Source organism: Lissotriton vulgaris, chromosome 8, assembly GCF_964263255.1.
Source record: "Lissotriton vulgaris chromosome 8, aLisVul1.2, whole genome shotgun sequence".
NCBI lineage: Eukaryota > Metazoa > Chordata > Amphibia > Caudata > Salamandridae > Lissotriton > Lissotriton vulgaris.
Genome location: NC_141696.1, coordinates 118,106,113 through 118,124,479, shown reverse-complemented (window position 1 = coordinate 118,124,479; position 18,367 = coordinate 118,106,113).

The following is an 18,367-nucleotide window of genomic DNA, read 5'->3' as shown; positions in this document are numbered from 1 at the left end:
TCGTACAAATCCGTCCGAATCGCGTAGTACGATCCGTCGTAAAAAAAATACGTCTGAATTGTTGCGAACCGTAGGAAAAGCAAGGGAAAATCCGTACAATACGGACTCTGAAAGTGAACCGTACGAATTGTGAACATGCCGTACGACCCGACAAGTACGATCCAGACCGGGGAATGAGTACCCGATTCGTATGAGCAATTCGTACGGAGAGCCACACAATCACATAGGGTATGGTTTGTACACCCCATGATCGTAGGGGTATGGTTCGTATACCCCATGATCGTAGGGGTACGGTTCGTACACCTACGATCATGGGGTGTACAAACTGTACCCCATGATCGTCGGTGTACGAACCGTACCACTTCGATCATGGTGTGTACGAACCGTAGCCCTACGATCATGGGGTGTACGAACTGTACCCCATGATTGTAGGTATACGAACCGTACCCCTACGATCATGGGGTGTACAAACCGTACCCCATGATCATAGGTGTACGAACCGAACCCCTAAGATCATGGGGTGTATGAACCGTACCCCAGGATTGTAGGTGTACGAACCATACCACTAAGATCATGGGGTGTACGAACCATACCGGGGGTCCGTTTTGCATGCATTTCGAGCTGAATTCTGCTTTACCGGACGTTTTTAGCTCTCATAAAAAAAGAGTCATATGGAGTGTTGACTGGACGAATTGTACTTGCTGGATCGGAAAATGACGCTTCGATCCGTACGGACATCGTGTACTGCGCGTTCCGAATCTGATTTGTATGGATTATTGAGTTGTACGGGCTTTGGTACGATTCGGACGGAGAACTGCTTTGGGTACGCATCGTACTACATCGTATGTATGGGGACGTTCAAGGATACGATTTGTGCGGGAAAAATGCTCCTTACGGCTATTCGTACGGGATTTTACTGAATCGGAATCGGCCCCCTAATGTTAATTATTGTATGAGAAGCATTAGGAGGGCTTAAGGGCCAATGTGCGGATTGGGACAGGATTGAGGATTGTGAGGGGTACTTAGAACACAGTGTTTTGTAAAATTCCCATGTTTTAGGTCCTTCAAAACAGAAGAGTGTGTGTGTTTTTCTCCGAGGGAGTATTTGAAAAGCCCAGGTGAAGCCCGACAAACACCTTACCACACATGAATGAAAGCTCCCGTACCCAACTATTTACCAAATAATGCATTTATTAGGGGCGGTGTAGCACCCCAAACACCCTCCCTGAAGCTGCGCCCCGGTTGATTACACATAAATACACTGACAGTTTGTGTGTCTGACTTAGGTTGGTATCTCTTGCTCGTAGATGCACAGGAGTGAGTACATTAACTAAAGGTAAATTGCTGCTGAACAGAGGTCTGCTTAATATGATTTGGGTTTGACAACTGCTGCAAAGCTACTAGTCTTGTTTCTGATGTTTAGGAGTTTTGTCTTATTCTAACTTGCTAAATTTCTTCCTATTTAGGTTGAGCTGGTAAGATTTTTTTGTTTATTTAGTGTGTGTTCATTGAGAAAGGCTGTGCAATTGTCGTCTCATTTACAAAAAAGTCCCACAGTGATTGGATATCCCGCTGAGGAGTTAAGCTTGGATTGTTCTGACATCACCTTAGAGTGGCACTGTCATTGGCTGGTTGCTGACCGAGCTGCACTAGGATTGAGTGACCTTTGGCAAAGATGTGCTGGGATTGTGTGTTGGTTGCAGCTATTTTGAGTGAAAATAATGGGTGCTGTGTTGAAAAAAGACTAAAGCTCCTAGTGTACCTGCTATGGAATTCAATCATTTCCTGCTTAGCGAACACCTGAATTTGGAATTCTGAATTCCTGACCACCTCCACATTCAGATGGAAGACACAGACTGCGTCCTGTAGCACCTGATACAGTTGCAGCAGGAGATGGCACAGGTATACAAGCACATTGATCAACTGTACCTACACTTGGAGGTGCCTCAGTGAGTGTTTCTTGATTGTGTTCCCGAGTACTAGCAGAGATAATACCATTGTCTCTCCAGTTTCAAATGACATACATGCTATAATTACTCCAGAGTCTCCTAAAAGGAGAGCAATTAATGGGGACTTTAAAACATTTAATTCAGGGAAATTCTACAAGGAACAATTAATCTGACAGAATATTATTGCACAATGTTGATAAAATTAGGTAGTTGACCAAAGAAGCAGCAGGATGTGCAAATGAGGGACATGATAAAACAGAGGAATTGGCTGATGAGTGTGTGGTTAATATAGTAAAATGAAAAATGTGAGTCACAATTATAAAATGGGTCTGACAACTGATGAAATAAATTTAGGTTTCATAATCTTAAAAGCTTATGTCAAGGATCTGTTTGAAAAGAAAAGGATTTGTAGGAATTTGAAGAAATGCAGAGAAAGGCAGTAGAAAAGGGTCACTACTAAAAATAAAGTTTCATAGACAGGAAAGAAAGGAAAGGAGTCTGTGTGTGCTTACGAAATAGAAAGAGTTTCTGAAGAGAAGTACATGGAAGAAACTATGTGCATGTGCCTTGGATGTTAGGTGGTTTTTATGCTCTTTAGACAAATTTTCCAAAACTGAGAAGTGATTCAAAGAGATTCGTAGGTTGACAACAATTTCAAAAATGCTTTGGACTGACTTGAATTCACTGTTTGAGATTGTAGTTCCTATTAACTTGTGGTATGAGAATAAAGTTACTGCTGCTTGGCAACTGAGAAACCAGTTAGGTTTGCACCTAATAATGCTCCTTCTGAAATGGTTGCGTAGAAATACAAGGAGGTGATAGAGCATTTGAAAAAGAAGGCTCCAGATAAAGACATTAACTGGGAAAAGATTTTAAGAACTTCACAAGAGCCAAAAGAGTCAGTTCATGCTTATTAATAGAGGCACATGCAGCTTTTCAAGAACATAGTGGAGTAAAGGAGCCCAGGAAAATGGTCTTAGCGGTTTTGAGTCTTCATTTTTTATGGGTTTGCGTCCAGGGCTTACTTCATATATACAGCAAAGTGTGATGTAGTAGCAGAGAAAGAGTATACATGACATTTTGAAATATGTCAAGTACAGCAGAAATTGATTTGATGATAAACAAGAAAAGGATCAAAGAGAAACTGATAGTTGTCCAGAAAGTGCTGCTCAAGAGAAATGGCAGCATTCAGTTGGTGGGGTTTGATTTAAGTTGTGTGCCATCTGACTATTTGTAAAGATTGTAAATGAGATGGTGCAGATATAAGGCAGTGGAAGAGGGGTTGTGAACAGTTCTGGAATTAATACCATGACATGCTAAAGAAGAGCACTGCTCATCATTTCTGTGGACAAAAAACAGGCACTGGAAACAGGAATTTCGAGAAAATCCAGATATAATTTTAAATGCTTTTATTCCCCAGATGTAGAGGAAAGTGAATTAGAAGCAGACACAGTCATTAGCCCCAGCCCAACCAGCTACTCTTCGGACTATGCAAGATCAGGGACCATTTCACATGAATATTGCCGTAACCCCAATGTTGCAGCAAAATATGAAAATCAAAATAACATATACTCCAGGGTAGCAACAGATTCTAAGTAATAATATTCCTCAGTTTTCTCCAGAAAACAATTCTCAATGACGGTGCCTTAGGGGAGAGAAGGATTACTTACTGGGAGCAGTCTTGGAGGTAGACCAGATAGGCCCATACATTGACATTGAATGAAAGGCCATACTGTTATGGCAGAGATACCCGCCACCCCCTCTCGACGCAATCCCCAAGGATGGGAAACTGGAAACTGTTCTGAACTTTTGGAAGGCGGGAGGGAGTGACCCTCCCGGCCGTATTTATTAAAATATGAAACAAAATTAAAACATTAAAATAACAGTTTCATATTATGTACAATTTCATTTCCACATTATGATGTTTGGCTAACCTTAACAGATCTCTAATACAAAGGTTCTCCTAGCCGAACTAACATCCTACAAAACATTTGACTTGAAATTGTACATCCTAACGTTAAGGGCCAACGGCAAGGTCGTAACCGGTGTCAGATCCCTAAACCAGAAAATACCCCCCTCACTTGTGAGGGGGGCGACCGCACAGAGGCGTACCTCAAGTGCATCTACCAATTTCCCTTTGACTTGACGGGGGCCCCAATGGACTTGACGCCATTTAACGGTCGTCCGAGGACTCGTGTGAGGTGTCTAAAAGGTAGCGTAAACCCCCTCCCGAACCCCACACAACTTACCCATCTGCCGTCGCAGATGTCCTGGCCCCGGGAAATTCCCCAGGAGGGCCCGTAGCCCCTCCTATCCAGGAAGGGGCCTTGACCGCCTTTCCTTTCCTTCCGGCGGCCCATCCTTAGAAGGGACCGCCTCCCCGTTGAGGGGCCAATGGCCACCTCCCCCGAGCGCTCCCATCCGTAATGGGTGACGCCCCCCCATAGGGATCTTCCAATTACTGCTCACCGATCATGACCTTACCGCCACAGGCTGGATAGTTGACCGGCTATCCGGACCCCCCACAAAACTCCTACCTAAAGGTCATGTTTTAAACTCTTCAGCCAAGCAATGAGGTCTCCTATGAGTAACTCATTCCCCACCCGGGACAAATGGACCCCATCTCCCAAATACATACTGTCCCCCTTGATACAACCATGCGGGATAGAATGCAGTGTACTTGATCGAAACAATCTATCCAACTTGTTATTTACCTTCTTCACTGAGTGGTTCAGAGCAGAAACCGAAATCGCCCCCCGCCACATTTTACGTGGAATCATATGGGACCATGCAATGGTGCACCCTGGAACTCTTCTCGCCAACCAACTTACAGTGGAAAGCATTGCCTCGAGAAGCAGTCGTCTACCAGTGGTCACCAAATCATTACCCCCAAGATGGACTATGATTATAGACGGCGGTGACCTTGTCCGCCCTAACAAACCCTCGAAAAAGGACTGAAACTGGTCAATACAGAGCCCGCCCCTTCGGTAGAAGGTTACCCTGTACCCGTATTCCCCAGCCATGTGAATCATGTCACCTGCCTTGAATACGTCTGCGGCACGTCTCACGTATGAGTGGCCCACGACCCACACCTCTCTTTCCGCAGCCGGTGATGTCTGACCGCTGGTTCCCAGGTGTCGGGTCGACTGCACAGTCCGCCCCGCCTCGTAAGGTTGCGCAACTGAAAACCAAACAAAAACAAGAAGCATGAGTACATCATTACAGCTTCACAACATGTGCAACCGCACATACCTTTTGTAACAGTTCGAGGACCAACGCCCCAAACGCTTTACTTTTTCAACACTCAGACCCCTGGCTGTAGCCTCAGTAGCAGCCCCTATCCGAAAGGAGTGGGTCCCGAACTCGCCGGGGTTCAAGCCCGCGGCCGAAATTGACATCGCCAGCACCCGCCGGAACTGAAACCTCGTCAGTGGGGTGGCGTCAGCGTGTCTCAACAAGGTCCCCCCCCATGATGCCACCCTCTGCGCCAAATATTCCTCTACGCAAACAACAGGGCACATGGAAGACCCGGGAACCCTCTGAATGATTATGCAGTCCCCAATCGCACCCTGATCGGTTTTTGACCTGAAAAACGAGACAGTCATCTTCTCGACCTTGCCCCGGATGTGCTCCCGGCACAGTCCCCCCATCGTATCCCGCTTGTTCTTTGCCACTAGTTCGCTTACCCGCATAGCCCCATGGAATGCTAGCGCAAATGCGGCTCGGAATAACACAGTTTCATACTGGGATGAACATGTTGCAGGGAGTACGGAAAATAACAGGGCCAACCTATCCAGACCTATCGGGTGCCTCTCATCCACTCTGCGACCCTCAAGGCGTTGCCACCCACGTAGCGCTTTCTGTACCACGAAAGACGCTGTCGGGTCCTGAATCCCATGAGCCTTTGCCATAAAGGAAATGGCAGCCCGATGCCTCTGGGCTGTAGCTACTGATTTGCCTGCCTGATGTAAAGACAGCAAGAATTTTACGACAAGCTCTTCCTGTCCCCAAAGCTCCCCCCTAGCAGAACCCAAAAAGGACCAATAGGAACGGAACGCCCCTTCATATGCCTTCCTTGTCCGGGGTGCTAAACTCTCTCCCACGAGGTTTTGTAGTTCGGGGCACCGAGAGACCAGAGAGCTTCGGGAAAGGGTGCCGCCACCGGGTCCGCTGTGGGCAGAAAACCCCAGAAGGCCTGCATACGGAAACGAGAAAGTGCATCAGCTGCTTGGCTCAGTACCCCCGGGACATGTCTTGCCCTAAAGAGCACATTCAACTGCATACATAATAACACAATTTCTTTGAGCAGTCTCAGAATCCATTTGCAACGTGCTGCCTGACTATTGATACACTCAACCACAGTCATGTTATCAGACCAGAACACCACAGAGTGATCCCGGAACCCCTCCGGCCAGGTTTTCAAGGCCACCAGAATAGGGAAGAGTTCGAGAAAAGCAATGTTACTCGTCCGCCCGCACTCGTGCCACCATGACGGCCATTTTTGAGCCGACCATTGTGTCCCAAATATGGCCCCAAAACCTATACTCCCTGCCGAATCTGTCCAAAGCCCCAGCTCCTCGGAGGACACCGCTGGTTTGTTCCAGACAATTCGACCATTGAAATCCGCCAGAAATGCCAACCAAATGCGCATGTCCTGGCGAACCTCTGCCGAGAGCCTCGTGCGGTGATGTCCTTCCTTGAGGCCGACCATGGCTTGCGCAATCGAGCGGGAAAAGGGGCGGGCCATTGGCATCACTCTCAGGGCAAAATTCAACTGACCCACCACTTGTTGCAATTGATGCAGGCTTACTTTCGTCGCTCGAATACATGTTTCAAGGGATGTCCCAAATTTTAACACCTTTTCCCTGGGTAATCTAAAACAACCTTCTACTGAGTCGAGCTCGATCCCCAGGAACTCGAGCAAAGTTGAGGGACCCACAGTCTTACCTGGCGCCAATGGCACACCAAATTGATTCATTAAGACACGAAATTCATGTAAGGCCTTACCACATTCAGGATCCCCGGCTGCCCCCAAAAAGAGAAAGTCATCGAGATAATGCATAACATGCCGAAAACCCGTTTTCCTTGTAAATACCCATTGCAGAAAACAACTGAATTTCTCAAAATAGGCACAAGATATAGAGCACCCCATTGGCATACATCTATCCATGTAATAGCGACCCTGGAACATAAATCCAAGGAGACGCTGATCGTCTGGGTGTACCGGGAGCAACCGGAACGCTGACTCGATGTCCGATTTTGCCATCAGCGCCCCGGGCCCCAGGCGATTCAACATGACGACGGCCTCATCAAAAGATGCGTACCGCACCGAACACACTTCCGGGTCTATCGCATCGTTCACGGAAAGACCACGTGGGGCTGACAAGTTATGTATTAGCCGAAACTCACCCGGGTCCTTCTTGGGGAACACCCCTAGAGGGGAACAAACAAAGTTAGCAACCAGTGGCAAATCAAATGGACCGGCAACACGACCTCGAGTCACCTCCTTCCCAATCTTTACCTGAACCACCGCCGAATACTGCAAGGCCGACAGTTGGTTCCTACAGTTTGCTACACCCTGAAAATCCCCCACTGGGATGCGGAAACCATATGAAAACCCGTCCCGCAACACCCCAGCGGAAGCATGATCCGGGTATTCGTTGAGCCAAGGAATCATTGCCATGGTATCAATCGGAATAGGTAAAGGCGCCCCTCGGACTATTTCAGACCTGTTTGGCGCTTCCCTTACCACCGTTATCACCCGTCTTGGCTCTGCACATGGACTCAGGGTGGGATGACTGCCCGCACCCCCCGCATTCATGTCTGAACTTGCATGACCCCTGGGGCCTCGTACATTTTCCCCTGTTGAAATTCCAACAAATCCCCTTTTTACCTGTGTTGCCACTCGACTTCGAGTGGTGTTCGTTACCTGCACCTGTCCGAAAGGGTGTCCCAGAGGATTGGCGGGAAGATTCACCCCCATTACTCCCTGACAATGGCACTTTTAACATTCCTGAACTCTCCATTTTCTGCCACGAGACAGAGTCGAAACAATCCCATGTTAGAACTGGGTTGTGCTCTTTAGCCTTTCTAAAAAGATTGTCATAACAGAACCACTGATTGCCCCCGTACGTCAGGGAATACTCCATGATACGTGACTGATAAATAGGCAACTCGGTCAACAACTCGGGCCTGCGCTCACCCATGAGGGAGGTAAAAATGCCCCACGCTCTGCCCCAAGTACCCATGTTTTCGTCAACCTTAAAGGCGGCCATTTTTGCGCGCCAAACACTCGGATGCATGAGCTCCTTTTGGCTCTTCACATGCTCTATCTCGTAATGGTCGGTAAGCAATGAAAACATGTTTACATACTTATCCGCCCAAATCATTTCCTTAATTTCCCGCGGAACATGCTGGGCAATCTTCTCCCTTCGAGAAGGTACAGACCCCTCCCCCGCAATCGGCAATGGCCGCTTACCTGAAGTAGATCCCGCACTTGCCGCCGAACTCGGGCCTGCTGCACTTTCAGCCGCCGGAACCTGTGGGGGAACAGAAGATGGTGCCTTCGCAGCCTCTCTTGATTCCCGCAGCTGTCTCATTACTGCCTGGGCGTCGTCAGCCGTGGCGCCCTTACTATCTTTCCCCAACCACGCTGCCAATTGCGCCGCCAACTCGGGAGGCATATCTTCCCCGTTCACGGGGGTGACCACCACGGGGATCGGACGCCCCTCCTTCAGAACCGCGGTTGGCTCCTCACGTGGAGTATCGGGAACCGGGGTTTCCCCCCCAAGTGCCCCCCTTTTTGACCTCTTGCCTCTCCCGCTAGGGACTACTCCCGGCAAAGCTGGTCCGATGACTCGCTTCGGTCCTCCCTCCCCGTCTTTAGCCGCCATCTGCTTCTTCAAATCGGCTACCTCCTTTATGAGCATGCGTAGCATCTGATCGGTACCGACCCGCTTTCCGACCTTCTTGCCCGGCATTCTCAAGCGAAGATATCTGTAAGACAAAGAGAAAGATTACAACGCTCAAAATTGGCTCTTCGTTCCGTCTCGAGCTCACGTGCAGCGGGGCGGTGCAGCTTCAGAGCATAGGAACAAGAGGATGCTTTCTTGGCTTGTTGCTCCTTTTATCCGTCTTCGGGCGGGCGTAAACCCGCCTCCGCCTGCCCCCCAGGGGCGTGGCCGGCGGCGTCAGCGTCTAGGACAACCCCCTACAGGGCGGGAAAAGGCGCGCCCCGGCATACCAGCCGGGACTCGCCCCCCGCCCAAGATGGCCTCCCGGGGGGATCGGGGTACTCCACCATACGTTCGGGGGGACCGAGTGGTCGCCCCTTTCCATTCTTTCTTGACAGATATTGGGGCTACCCATTCTAAACTTCATTCTGTGGATGTTCCAAACCTACCCCTCTCTTGAAGTGAGTCCTTGTTGTAAGCATCAGCAATAAACAGTTTGTCAATCAGGTTACAACAGACATCCCTATTAAAAACGGAGCAATGGAGAATAATCACCTGTTAATTTTGTGTCATTCGAGTCCAGTGGATTTGTTATGCACAAACTTGCTTTGTAAGGTGAACTGTGGGATTTATTGTACACCAGACTGTGTTGCAAATAAAACACAAGATGAAGATTCAGTGTTTAAAATTAAATTATATGACTTAAGAGTTCAGTCGTTCCCAGTTCTGACTAAAGATGATTTGCCTCTGGATTTAGGACATACGGGCAAAGAACAGGCATAGGAAGGAATTTCATGAACAAATTACTCAACAGGCAATTCTTCGGGAGCTGCTTGGTAGCCTTTGCAACTCTCCAGTGAGGGGAATTTAAAAACGAGTGGCACATGGAAAATAGTGCAGGACCCGAAGAAAAAATAGAGTTTCCAAGTTATCCAATGCTACTAAATCCTTCAGTAATCTTATTTCAGATTTCATCAGATGCAGCATGGTATAGAGTCATTGACCTATGCCACGCATTCTTCTCCATTCCTCGACATGAAGACAATCAGTACTTATTCACATTTAAATTCCAAAATAAAGTTCCTGTTTGGTGTTGAATCCCACAAGGGTATATACTGGTCCTCTAGAGATCTTCGGGCATGGCAATATGTTCCTCTCTCTCAACATCAACCACAATCCACAACCATAGCTTGCAAGTTCTATAGTGAAAAGATGACTTCACTGACGGGACATTGGCTTTGATTTATGCCTGAATGTCAGTCAGAGACTGACACTAACAGTCCTGGAGCAATATGTTATATGCAAAAGTTCAAGACAGAAATGGAGGCAGCTCTCTCCCATACCATGGCAAGTATCAATGTATTCATCAGTGCAGCAGCCTTTCTCCCACTTTATATTCCGACATATTCTCATGTTAGAGTGGACCAAACATGGTATTGCTAAGGGTATACTGGTCAATATTGATGTATAACATTAATTCCTAAAACTTCCAAACGTCCCAAGAATTATTTTTGCTGCGGAGTTATGGAATTTGATTCCTGAGTGCATGCTTTGTGATGTCAACTCTGTGCTAGAGTTCAGGGTATTCCGAATCCAAATTGGTAAATCCCTATGTCAGCAGTGCTGAGGTCCCCGATTCTCCAAAACCCAGCCCATTCCTCTCTATTCTGCCACCTTTAATTCAAATGAAATCTCCTCCTTGGATCCAAACCTATTTCCAGGCTAGTGCTCCACTCAGCCCATTGATACTCTCTTGTGAACAAGGTAGATGTTTCATGAGACATTTTAAACATTGCTAGCCACACTTGTCATGTCTCAGGTGTTTCCCATCTACCATCAGGGCAATCTTTAGGGCAGTGGAACCGGTGCAGCCGCACTGGGTGCTGACCTGTGATGGGGCGCCTACCTCAGGGGGGGGGGGTCTGTTTTAGCAGTATCTTATGGTTGAAGAGATGAGGGGCACTTTTGATTGGTGGTAGTGAGAGAATCCGAGGAGGCGGTCATGGGGGTGCCAAAAATGACTCTAGCACTGGGCGCCACCAGCGCTAAAGCATGCAATTTCTCCCGTTATGGGCATTGTGGGCCTTTTCATTTAGAGCAGCATGAGGAAAAGAGAGCTGACAAAAAAATGATTGTTTGAAATCTCAGACAGAAAGTTATATGTCTTTTGTAATGCACTGTAAATGAGTCAATTTCGGATTTCTAAAAGGCTATAAGGGTTATAGGTAAAAAGAGTATGCATTATAAGCTATTTTTTTCTGCTCAGTTTACATATTCACTAAAAATTTACTTTTGATAACACTTTAACAAATTACAAATGTAATGCTGCATTTATTTTGCCTTGCTGGAAATATATCCAGCTAAAGATGATCCTTGAAAATCTCAAATCAGCTTTTATGTTTTAGAGCAGGTGGGACAAATATATCTGCCTGTTGGACATTTGGGTAGAATGTTGGAGCAGAAGGTTGGTGAGCGATGCGTTCATGTGGGAGGCGAATGGTGACAGTTGCCAGTAGTAGTGTTTGGGAGCACTGTCTGGCATTACTCTCTGCATTGGAGTACTTATTCACTAATTGCCTGAATAAACCTTTGACGAACGTACATACCGGCATTTTGCCTGAATCCTTCTCAACAGCGTCCTTCTTACTTTCCATGACTATACCGTGTACAACCATGCAGGGACTCAGAACAAAGATGACTGCATATCAGTGCCACTTTTTTTTACAGTAAAAATGGTTATGCCTTTACATACAGCAGATTTCGTTGAGCAAAGCCATTTCAGTTTCAAAATACTAGGGGCCACATGTACTATTGCTATTTGCAAACCAAGAATATGCAATTTGGCCACCTACTGATTTATGAATGGAAATGCAATTTAAGATGCAACCTAAGTATTATTAGGTAAAATCATAAATCATCTATCCACAGTGGGCCACAAAACAACTTGCCTAATGTATATTAGTTAGTCCTACCCCCTCTGTTTGGCTGTAAATACAGGGTTTGGGGTGCAAGGAACAACAGACCTTCATCTCTATATGTGCATTCCCAAATGCAAAACATTTTTAAAGCAACCCATGTCCATAGAAGGACCTGGTGCTGCTTTAAAATAATGATACCTACGTGTTTAGCAGGTGATGCTTCACAAGATTCACAAGACCCCTCCTGTCTTTGTGGCTGAGATACTCTATACACGCCTGCGCTATAACAGCACTTCCTTGAAGTGTAACAGGTGGTCCTCAGACCTCTCACTGGTGATGTACTGTCATCCAGCTAAGCACCACTGAAGAATCCTAACGGAGCAAGGACGCAGATTATGAGCAGGGTAATAGGGGCATTCTTAACCACTTTGAATTGAATCCCTTTTTAACTTAATGGATACCTCCAGGTTGAGAAGATGACCTCTCCTAGGAACCCTCAATAAGTGTCAATTCATTAATTCAGATTAACAATACCGGTAAACCTGGCACACTACCCAATGAACCCATAATCTTGTGGCATGGTCTGTGCAGAAGTCAGGGTTGAATCCCTTGCAGTACCCACAAAAGCGTAGTTCTGGGGGATCAAATTTAAGGGTCAGCCCTTGGTACCAGAACTTAAGGACTGGACTAGAGGTCTTGATCACTCCCAGGCTCAACATTTGCAATGCTTTTTTCTTTGCAATGCCCTCGCCTTGTCTGTCAACATGTAGTCTTTCTTGTCCTCAATCATGCTTTCACCCATGCCCACATCATAAACACTAAGGTGGATACACCCAGCCACCAAGGAGAACAAAATCAGAGAACTGGCCCAACACTCCTTTGCTCATCAATTTTCAAATTCAATTCCAGATCTCACAAAAAGCGCATTGCAACCCCAACATTTACAAACTAAGAAATTATTTTAAAATGTAATGTAAGAGGTGCATACATCTCATGACAGTCTCTCAACTTTGCATAATTCAGGTGCAACACTGCTTGATTTGATTCCTTATACAGTTTATCATTAAAATGTTGGCTTAAATTTTACAAACAAATAATGAATAAGGTACATTTTGCATGCCCTGCTTACAGAGTGGGAAACCACAACGTGGTATCCGCCAGCTTTTCATACACTCAAATCATTAATCAAGAGAACGCCATCTGATCATAAGTCTTAACACTTTAGCTGCTTTGGAACGTCCAGCTCCAGTGCTGAACGTTCCATTGCGCAGGTGCAGCTGGAACGTCCAACGGCCGACGGCAGCACTCCCGAGGTAGTGGTGCCGTCGGCCTTTGGTATAGGCGCAGCACTTAAGAGGTTAAGGCAGACTTCAAAATATCAGCTCCCAGTGCCTCATACAATAATTTATCTTTTGATTTTACAGCAAGGCAGTAAATCAATTTAAAGCTTATTTATTGTCAATATTATAGTAAAAGCATGGCCACTTACCTTGTTTTGTCCGATACCCTGCAGAGGCGACGTGTATACCCCTCTCTGCCTCTCAGCTTACACCTGATTCCTTTTGTTGATTACAGGGATCAAGTGAGAGCTCAGCGGGGGCTAAGGGTTATAAAGGTGGAGGACAACTGCGATCTGTTGGGCATGGTAGACTACATGTGAAGGAGCTGTTTCCAGGACACACCAATATACAACTCTTGTCTCAAGTGGGCACTTCCTTCGGGTGAAATAGAGATTGGTAAATTAACCAAGTTGTTGTATTGACCATTGAAGGATCTTGTTCTTCCACACATTTCTTTATATTTGAATAGTAAATCTGAGTGCTTATTATTTCATTAGCATGTGTTTCAAGATGACCGTGGGGCATTTTATCAAGAACGGCGTTAAAATTATCGCCACTTTAGCAGCGATAATGGGCTTGATGATATGCCCTTGAGAATTCCCATAGAAGCCCATGTTCACACCAGAACATGGGCTTCTATGGGAATTCACAAGGGCATATTATCAAGCCCATTATCGCTGCTAAAGTGGCGATAATTTTAATGCTATTTCTTGATAATATGCCCCCAAGCTTTCTTTAAGGCAGAGCTCATTGGGTGTCATAGTACACACAGAGTTGAAAGCAAATCAGTGGTCCTACTTATGTAGCAAAGGTCTTGTGTAGCAACCTTCACTGTGCTCTAGCAGGAGATAAGTCTAGAAGATGAATATGAATATAAGAGAATCGCTCAGCAGATATGAATATGGGAGGAATCCAAAAGATGGATTACCACAACCAGAATGCATCAACTATGCATTGAAAGCACCAAAGCAAGGCAGAGCATGAAGGCTGGGAGTGCCTTTAGTATCGGCCACATCAAATATGGACGCTAAGCGACAACTTTACAAACTCAAGCAAATGTGCGTGTGGGACCTTGTAACATCAAGACAAGGTGTGGCTTAAATAGTGGACTTCATCCAGCATTGTGGTGGAGAGCTCATAAGATTTCACAAATTTACAAATTTGCATACACTTGCAAATTTGCTGGAACTTGAGAATTTATGTATCATGTTCCAAGGGGGTTTCATGAGCTTCTCCACCACGGTAGGGTTGGTAAATTGGTGGATCAATGAGTGTGTGAAGATCCCCAATTAGTAGCAGCAAGGACAGACTGTTGGGTGTATTAGGACCCTAAAGAAAATAAGTACAGTAAGAGGTGTTGCACCAGTGTGTGGTTTGACAACTGTCTCACAATAGATATTGTTAGATCTGACATTGTGGTGGTATTCCCCACATGCTTTGCCTTCCCCCTCTTGCTTGCAGAATCTGTTTTGTTGGCTTTAGGGCTGTGAGCACTTTACCACTGCTAACCAGCTCTCCTTCAAACATGGTAAATTTGTCCTACACCTAGTTGGCACAATTAATTGACTTCTAAATTCCTAGTACATTTTACTACATATCCACAGGCCCTGTACATTAAATGCTACTAAAGGTTCTTCAGTACTCATTGTGCCATCTGCTAAGGGAGCATCCTAAAAACATGTTCCAGGCCTACCACTGCAGCGAATGTTTAAAATGTGAGTTCAACCTGGCAAAATAAACCCTTTTGGCAGGCTTAAACCTTCTTTTTTAATACTTATATATGGCCCCTAAGATAGTTTCTAAAGGCTCACAGGGCAGGGTGAATTGCATTGAAGTGGGACATGTGTACTTAAGATTTACATGTCCTGACAGTGAAAAACTCCTAAAGTTGTCGTTACTGTCGTAAGAGCCATCTGTCCCATCGACTGACACTGATTTACGATGTTACATTTAATAAGTGCTAGATACTTCCCTATAGGAAATGAAGATAGATGAATCAAAGATGCACTGTGTCTGTTGCGAACAAGTCAGAAGATTAGTGAGTCCACTAGAGTGGATACCGCTACAAAAACCAGCAGTCGTAGGGCTCAGCAGTGCACCCGCCAACATCCAAAGCTGGTGCCTGCCTAGCAAACAGAAATGCGTCCTGGTCCTTGGGCACTTCCCTGGTAGGTTTCACCAGCATCTTGCCCCTTCTACATTTCTTAGGTGACTGGTCCATTGTTCTTTGATCAGTAGCACTTGAGCAACCCCCTCTAAGTGTTTTAAAGGCCAGGTAGCCACAGCAGCCAGCTCAGTCAGCCCTAACATGGCAGCCAGATATTTTTCTTTCCGCTTTCGTCCACTCACAATTCTGAAAATAATACCCTTGCAGCAGATAGTTCACAGGCTGTGCCAGACTGACTGACAAATACATGCTTCTATGCAGTGACCACCAATCCCAAAACCCAGGGTGAGCACCGCAATGTGCTATTACATAGTAGAATTAATTTTGCGATTGATGCTCTGGGGACACAAGTTTGTTCTTGACCAGGTCCATGCTGGTCCTGGTGGCACATTACCATACATTATCACATATTTTATACAGCAGAAAATGTGTCCTGGGAAGAGACTGCTTGCAAAACATGCATTCTTAAATCATACATTATGTTTTGGAATAGCTAGGGCTACCTTTCCCTCCTACATACCCACAGAGGCATCCTGCACAAAGACAGACAGGTACACAACTTCTTACCTCTACATACACAGGGAGTTTTTAAACAAAACAAAATGTTCTTTACTAAAACTGAGGTGTCTATTTACTAAGATTTAACACTGTGTATGCGCAAAATGACACAAAATATTTTTTTTACTAATTTACTTTCCAGTGCTAATCTTATTTTGAGGTGGAAAACACTCAAAAGTAGCACAAAGCAGCGCATTACGAACTTTGCATTTCTTAGCACCAAAGGGGGCGTATCATGAGCGTTCCCATGCAACCACCCAAGGTTTCTGAAGCTAAACCCTGTTACTTAAATAAAAAAGTAGGCAGGGTTTAGCGTGAGAAAAAAGCGCCCATTTCAAATAGGTGCTATGAAGGAGAAATGCTTTCATTTACCCTTCGTTTTCTGACTTTGTAAGTGTGCTGCACTGTACAGCACAAATGCAAAGTGGGAAAATGTTTAAAGTTGTGTTGGAAGGCTATCCTTCCAATATATGCTAGACTCACGCAGACACCCTTGCAGTATGGTGAAAGGTGTCTCTGTGGCTCATGGCATCTAATTTCAGCGCCAGCACTAGGGAGGGGGTGGGGGGGGAGAGTGCCATATTTCTGTAAACATGGCGCACCCGTACTATCTTCTTGCGCAACGCAGCACAACTTTTTTGCCTGCTGCGCTGTGTTGCATGACATTTTAGTAAATCTACCCCCACGCTTTTTTACTACATATTTAAATGTTTTCTCCTCTTATTGCAACAAATACATAAATATATTTTTCTTACTAACTGCAACAAAATAAACCTTTAATGTAACACAAAATAAACATTCAATATAAAAAAATGCATGTCAGGCAACTTTAGTATTGTACCAGAACTGTGCTTTGCCAGATTTCTAATGTCATGTAGAAACCACATGGCATCAAACCGTTGTGTCATCAGGACCACTTCATGCAAGTTTACCTCCTAACTCATAATCAGCATTTATATATCCTCTGCATGACATGTCCTGCTCTACTTATGCTCAACTTATGCTTTCTAATACTTCATATAAGTTGAAGTGAGGGTGATTTAAAACTGCTTTCTGCACAGTTCAATTGGACCATTTGGGTGGCTGGAAGGTGATTATACTGGGTACAGGCCTAGCACTGTTGGGAGTATGTATGTCACAGAAATTGTAACATATTAAAAATATGGAAACTATTTCAAGGGCGTGACATGATCCCTGTTTTAAAGAAACTCGCTAAACATATATGCAATGCCAAGTCTGTTATGACAATTTCAGATGTAAGTCTTTCAACAATTATAATCTTTCTTCATGAAATTAAAAAGTCATTGAAAAAGTAAAGCTATTACATCAATGTCTTGCACTAGGATAAAGAAAAAATCTAATAATGTGTTTCACTATTCTTAGCCACATCAACATTCCTATTCAATGCATTTCACTATTTTATTCTCTATTGAGGAAGTAGTGTCTAAGAAATAAAATACAACTCTTCAGTAACCACACGAATACACAAACAACTCCTGCTCTCAGTCGTAGCCTGCAGCCAAGCATCCCTCGCATCATCTGTTGCTAATTGGTCGAATCTAAATCTTCAAAAGCTGGAACTCATCTTGGGTCTAACAATCACACCGGGTATTCTAGGTGCCAATGAAAACTGAGTCCCCAAATAAAGTACACAGGTTTCCTTCTCTTGAAGCTGTCACCTATGCATTCCCCCAATTATTAATAACACCTGATGCTCCAAAAATGGTTTACATTTTATTTGTGAGCCAGGGGTTGCCAATTGGTCTTCTGAATTCAACAACCTCTGCACTTGGTTAAACTCAAACAGTCTTCCAGTCCCTGTAAATATTTAATTTAAATAATTGTACTGTTGCAACTATACAGAATAAAGCAGACCACTTGTGCATCTGCTTGCCTGCTTTTAAGAATGGCAAGTTTTAAAGCTATGACAGTTGAAAAAGTTACATTTTCTATAGTGACTGTTACTCTGCATGAATAATATAGTGAGTGGGACAGCTGTGCACTACCAAAACGCTGTATTTTGATTAGCTTCTGCCAAGGAGATTCAGAGCTGGTACTGAGGCAAGTTTCATTCCAGCATCAACCCACATATCACCATGCCTTCTTCTTACCATAACAGCTGTCCTTGAAGACCACAGATTTCTAACAAACAGCTAGAGTGTTCACCAAAATGAACTCCCAGAATGCTTCTGGAGAAGACAGCTTTAGAATCATTCACTGTCTTGCACAGAAGGCAGAATATGTACATGGACATGATTCTCATCTCTGCTACTACAGGTTACTGGTTTCAAGTTGTTACTTTTTTTATTTAACTTTAACAGGTTTCCTTCTATTTTGCACTGTATTTTACACTGGTGAAAAGTAGTCCAGTGTTCAAAAACAGATGCTGCAAATGGATCCAGTAAAAGCCATGGTCAGCTGTTTAAGTGAAATGAGGTTGCTAGTTTCTTGGTCATTTTTCAGGGGTTGAGCCATTGTGTCA